Source organism: Echinops telfairi, unplaced genomic scaffold (genome assembly GCF_000313985.2).
Source record: "Echinops telfairi isolate 266 unplaced genomic scaffold, ASM31398v2 ScPeMD7_70;HRSCAF=299, whole genome shotgun sequence".
NCBI classification, from domain to species: Eukaryota; Metazoa; Chordata; class Mammalia; order Afrosoricida; family Tenrecidae; genus Echinops; species Echinops telfairi.
This window is the reverse complement of record NW_022103968.1, coordinates 6,828,169-6,834,727: the sequence shown is the minus strand read 5'-3', so window position 1 is coordinate 6,834,727 and position 6,559 is coordinate 6,828,169. Positions and strand designations below refer to the sequence as shown.

Genomic DNA, 6,559 nt, shown 5'->3' with positions numbered 1-6,559 from the left:
CTGTGTGTGTGTGTGTGTGTGTGTGTGTGTGTGTGTGTGTGTGTCAGAGTGGTCTAAAGTTGTTGGATGCAAAGCTGATGGTCTGCGATGCCAACCCTGCCACCAGCTAATTCACAATTTAAAACACGCATTTTAAAAAAGAAGGAAAACAAGGCTCCTCCCTCCTACCCACGTTACAATGGCCAACCTATTCCATGCGGCGCTGTCCGAGAAGCAGAGTAGGGGCCAGACATAGAATGCACCGCATCAGAACCTGCTCCCCAGGGGGTGAGCCCTCACTGCTATGGAGTGGATGATGGACCAGTCATCACGATCCTTTAGACTAGGGTAGAACTGCCCTGAGACGATCACTGGGAGTCAAAAGCCTCATCTTTCACCCACAGAGCCACTGGGGGTTTCCAACCACTGACCCTGAGGGTAGCAGTCCAGCACACCACCACTGTACAACCCATCCACCTCTGCCACTGCTTTCCCATCTATCAATGGGAACAGACAGAGCACAACCCTTAACCTATTACCGAGAGCACCAAGTGGCTTCATGGCTACCGTGCCTGGCCCTCAGTACTCCATGGTGCCCACACCTGAGAAGATAGACAGACACCAATATCTATGCCTACACTGAGCATTTGCATGGCCCTCAATGCATACCCATCACGCACTCCTCACTGAACAGGGGTGCCAGGTGGCAAGATTGGCTCAAGAAAGGATTACAACACTGGTCTAGACATTTCCTTCGGAAAACGAATTTGGGAATGTAACAAACGGGGTCCCACCACACCGGGAAAAAACAACAAACCAGCTTATGTCTCTAAGAGAGTGTTGTGTTCCCCCTTGGCTGAGACAGCCACCCAGACAACCCCCATCCGGCGAGCTGGCCCCAAAGCCAGACACCTGCCATCTTGTCCTCCTGCACTGACAGCAGAATAGCACTTAGATAGCCAGTATCTGACTTCGGGTGCGGAGGTCATTCGGGGAGGCTTGGTCAAAACAACCCTTTATGCAGAAAACACATATTTCCTTGTTGCTTCATTTTCCTAAGAAACCCCCACTTCCATCTTTGTAAGTTTTAAAATGTTGGAGCTGAGCACATTGCAAATGCCGTCTGCTGGGGAATCGGGACACCTGCCTGTCTTCGTATTCGTAGGCATGCTTCTACAAATCGCTTGGAAACAGACACACCGCTCACACCTTCTCTGCTCTTGGCCTCATGGCTCTGTCGGAAGACCAGCTAGGAGTCCCCGTCCTGCATCACACCTTCCCCATCGGGGATTAGGGTACCTGTGCGAAAGCTTCTCAGCAGCAGCTCAGTCCCTTGAACTGGACAATTATCCTTGACCACAGCAGCAACGGATTCCCAAAATTTCCAGATGACCTGCAACCGCAGGCTGATCTTTTTTTTTCCCCACCCCCACCCCCTAGCGATCAAGCCCGTGGCTGACTCATCAGAAGAATGGAGCTGCACCCTACTCTGATAGGGGTGGATTTGGGACGTCTTTGACTCCAAAGAAGATTGTAAATTTTAAAAGTAAAAAAGAAAGAAAATGATCCTGCCTGCATGTGTGACAGCAGTTACTGTTTGGATTTAGAAAAATCCCTCCTAACCCCTATCAAGGAGTCACTTCTAGCCATACCCACCCTGCAGGGCAGCAAGAATTGTCCTCACAGGGTTCTGAGGCTGCATTCTATCCCGATGGAAGCAGACTGGCACATCTTTCTCCCAAGGAGCACCTGGTGGGTTTGAACTGCTGACCTCTGGACGCACAACCCAATGTTGAATCCACTGCACCACTACTATCCCTTAAGCAAATCAATGGGGGGGGAGACATATTAAAATTAAGTTCCCCAAGGGAAAATAGGGGGTAAAAGGAAATGAGAGCCAAGTAACAACTTCTCCAACTTGATAAGAAGAACACGCGGACTGTCGATATTTGGATAAACTCACTGCCAACGAGTCAACGCTGACACACAGGGAGCCTGCAGTTCAGAGTAGAACTGCACCTGTGGGCTTCTGAGACTTGAGCTCATTACAGGAGCAGAGAGCTCCAAGGGAGTGGTTGGTGGTTTCGAACTGCTGACCTTGTGGAGTACAGCCCAATGCAGAACCACTACACCACCAGGGCTCCCTATATTTAGATAATCATTAAATAATCACATGCATCAGAGCACTCTTCTAAACTACAATATACAACTTACTCTAGAGCAACTGGTCATCTCTTTGCCCCACCATCCCACCCTCAACCTTGTCCCCAGCACGGCCATCTTCTGGCTCAGGAAAGGTACGGCCATGCTCCCAGGGGGCAGTGTTCCGAGGCCATCCCTGTTTGTTCTAACAGTCTGTGGATCTCACTGGATTTACCTGACCCTGCCATCTGAGGACAAAGGCATTTTTAGTTCTTCCTTTTCCTCGTGTTACTACATTGGGTGGGATCTCGCTCCAGGGCTGCAACAGTGGGGACATCAGACACCCTCCTTCCTTCGCTCAGAGGCAATGTCTCAGTCGTCGGCCATTGAGGAAGAGGTTTCCGTGAGTCAAGTATGAGTTTACTGTTTGCCAGGCAACGTACGTTGGACCTTGAATCAGGAGAGACCAGTCCCTGGAGAAGGACATCATGCTCGGTAAGGTCAAGGGGCGTCCGAAATGAGGAAGGCCCACGGCAGGAAGGATTGGCACAGTGGCTCAAAGATAAGAACGATTGTGAGGGCAATGTAGGTCTGGGCAGTGGTTCATTCTGTGGTACACTGGGCTGCTGCTATACGTTGGCACCAACTCGACTGTACGGAACAACAAGAAGCCACAAGGGTAGTTGGGTAGGTGCAGCTGGGGCATTCACTTAGCTGCTTCACTCTGCTGGAACCAACCTCAATCTGTGCCCTTTGTCATCGGTGCTAGCTATTGTGAAGGGTGTCCTCGTGGCATGGTAGTTAAGTGCTTGGCTGCTACGCAACAGGTAGCAGGGTAGAGCCCACCAGATGCTCTGTGGAAGAAAGACGCGGCATCCGACTTCAGCAAAGATGAGAACCTAAGGAAGGAAACTCTCTCTATAGGCTGTTGTGTTAGGTGCCATCAAGTGGGCTCCACCCACAGCAACCTGACGCCCAAGAGAAGCAAGCACTGGGCAGTCCTGCACCATCCTCACAGTTGTTCTGTGCCCACCGGGCAGCTCTCCTCTGTGAGCTGGAATAGACTTAGCAGCAACAGGTTTGGCTTTGGCGTAGCTCTTATGGTAACTTGTGAGTTCTAAGAGGGCATCCTGGGAAGACATGAGAATACATTCACTTTGCACGCTTATCTCCGAGTTCCAAGAGAAAATGGCAAGGTATAGTCAGGTCCTCTACTGATTGGGTTGCAAGATAGCTGCTGTAGCAGCGTATCACGTCGGTGTTCAGAATAGATCGATTAAAGTCACTCAGCTTCTATCAAGCCACTTCTTTCCATAATCTGTTATGGAAAATCTATTAGTCCCGCCTTTCTGTTTTTTGTCTTTACATCGGCTTTGTCTGATAAAGTTTGGCTAACCTGGCTTTGCTAGTATTTGCATGATATTGTTCATCTTTCCATTCTTTTACTTTTAACCTTTCTCTCTCCTCATATTTAAGTGTATCTCTTATAAATAGTATGGAGTTCAGTTTAAAATAATAACATTAGCCTTTCATTGGAGAAAATAGTCCACATGAATGTAAGATAATTGTTTTTTTGTATTTGGATTTATATTGACCATCTTATATTTATTTTCTATTTGACTTGCCTATTTCATTTTCATTATCTTTTTATTTGGTAGAAGCCCTGGTGGCTTAGTCGTTACTTGTTGGGCTGCTAACTGCAAGGTCAGCAGTTCAAAACCACCAGCCTCTCTGCAAGAGAAGATGATGCTTTCTACTCTTGTGAAGAGTTGCGGTCTCAGAAAGCCCAAAGGGCAGTTATGCCCTGTCCTGTGTGGTCCCTATGAGTCGGCGTGGCAGTGAGTTTCTTGAGAGTTGTCTCTGGTAAATCTTTTCCTTATCCCATTTCCCTTTATTGGCATACTACTTATACATAATACATTACTCTTTTCATGATGATCCTAAAGAGGATAGCAGGCATCCTTGAGTTATTATAGTTTTATTCAAACGATAACTTCTACACCTCCGTGGTAATGCCACAATGGTACAGCGCTTTATGTAGATCGACTGTGCCATTGGCTGTGCTATTTTGTGATTCAGTTTTAATGTTCTCTAGATTCTAAACGTCATGAATCATCAGGACTATTGTTTTGTAGATAGATAATATTTGCAAACCCCTTTTGTGGTGAAAACATGCGCAGCCAAACATACCCAGGACTTCTACACAGACATTCCATGACCTTGGCTCCGTTCTGTACACTGTGCTGCCTTCCTCCTTGCAAAGGATTCTAGCACCATTGAACTAGGCTCCCTGCACCCTGAACTTCTCACCTGGCTTCTAAAGCTACTATTGTCAATGGTCGCGGAAAAGATGAATAAAATGGATGTAGAGATGAGACTAGGATCTCTAGAAGAATTTAAGTGGATACCTAGAACTGAAGCAATCGTATTTTCTGTTATCTGCAAAAACTGGATCCCCTGTGGGTGGGTCTAATTCTATTGTGTGTTTTTCTCTTGCTTCTTGCTCATGCCGTCCTTCAATGTCACGTAAGGTTTTATTGAGTGCTGAGTGTTTATTTTCAAAAATCTGTAGAGGCTTCAAGTGATATTCTCTTCCACCAAGAAGGTTTTGCTCATCCCCATTGCTGAGCAGATAGCCGTGGGCGTAGGTTAGCAATCACAGACTAAGCTCCACCGGCGTTCATCCTCACATCTGGGGCCAGGACTCTCCCGAGCTTTCCACTGAAAGCCCTCCCATCAGGTCATTGCTACTCATGCCCCAAGACAGTGGGGAAGTCTACTCTGCCTTTCAGAGGTTTGGGCCAGCTCTTTATTATCTGGGCCCATGCCTGTTCTTAATACAGTAACTGTCTTAATAGACGCAAAAGCTACATATGTGGGGATTTCGTCATATACATACACACACACACACACACACATTTTAACTATGATTACATAACATGAACATGAGTAATGAGCACTAACAAATTGAGTTAGAATTCACCATTTTTGCTTCCTATGTAAAGTTGACAAACTATTTCATCTTTCTGAAAGTAATAATGATACCTACAGGAAGGTGTGTATTCATTCTAAATGGAGAGAAATGTCCATAGGCGAGTTGAGACCGTGAGACTTGAGGTCAAGAGGTTCAAGATGAAATCAGAGAGCTTTTACTAATCGGCTTTGTGACCTGTGTGGGCGTCAGGAGCACCATTTCTGAGAAGAGGTCTACCTCTGGTGGGGTGACTGAGATTTGAATAAGGTCATGAACATAGAGTTCTGACCATGGTACCCAGAACACAGGCCTGAGCTGCATGCTCAGTAACCAGAAACTGTCAATCAGACCACACTATAATTAGTAGGCTGTCAAGTGCACTGCCCATAGAGAAGATCATAAGTTGAACTGTAACGGAATTCAGGAGCTCTCTCCAGACATATCCCGAGAGTGACTAATCTCTGATCCTAACCCTTCATGCCCTCGTCATCGTGGTAATGATCTATCACAGTCACAAAGGAATTAAGAATGCATTCATTCTGAATTAAAATGAGGACAATTGTTCATCCGGGGTGATAAATAATTTTCAAGTCAGTCTGATGCTGTCGTGGGGCTGAGTGGTGCCCTTAAAGATCTGAAATGAAAGCTCGGCACGCCCAGACGAAGCAACAGGGAATGGGCTCAGTCCAGCAGCAGCTCTGTGACAGACAGCATGCTGGTCTCTCAGAAGAAAAAGGTAAATTATGCATGAGCCTTTCAGTGAAGGATTGAGCAGGTTAATGGTGAAGACTGGGAAGTAAACGGAAAATTGGCAGAGAGTGTGATTAAGTGCTGTGATGAGGAGAAGACAGAGAAAGGTCGCCAGGTGTGAAGCAAAGGAAGGAGGCGGGGGCAGGTTAGTGAGCGCAACAGGCTCCTTCCTCGTGGAGCACAAAAGCTGCACATCTTATTCTTTGATGCCAGGCACCGCCATTGTTACTAGAGAGACAGCCAAAAGGATGGGAGTGATAAGGTCCAAGTGTCTCCATCTTCGAATCTTCGGGGAAGGTTTGGAATTCACAGCATTTCTGTGACTTCCTTCCATTTCCCTCAAAGGGTTCATTCTGCATCACAAAACCACCTGGACATTTCATTCTCTGCTCCTGGCAGTTGGCAGTCAGAACAACGGCCAAGGTAAGAGAAAGAGCTGGCGCCCTAGGCTCGGAGGCTGGGAACGAGGAAGAGGCAATGCTTCTTCTCTGGGCTCCAGGCAATACCCTGGCTTAAGCAGAGAGGGAAAGACCACCCTGCTGTGATGGCCACACCGCCCTGAGCCCGCCTTCCTTCAGATCCATAAACTGGGGGAAATCTTGGAATGCACTCAGATACTTTACTACGCAAACCCACTGCCCTCAGCATCAAGGTGTCCTTGGAGGACAGAGTAGAGCTGCCTCATCGGGCTTCCAATGCTGCACTTTAGGAGGG

General features: G+C 47.3%; 1 protein-coding gene across 1 annotated transcript in view; it reads right to left on the bottom strand.

The window, feature by feature from the left end:
* Nucleotides 1-6,559, bottom strand: part of CPXM2 (carboxypeptidase X, M14 family member 2) — a 108,672-nt gene that overhangs the window by 37,839 nt on the left and 64,274 nt on the right. The gene's annotated exons all lie outside the window — the stretch shown is intronic.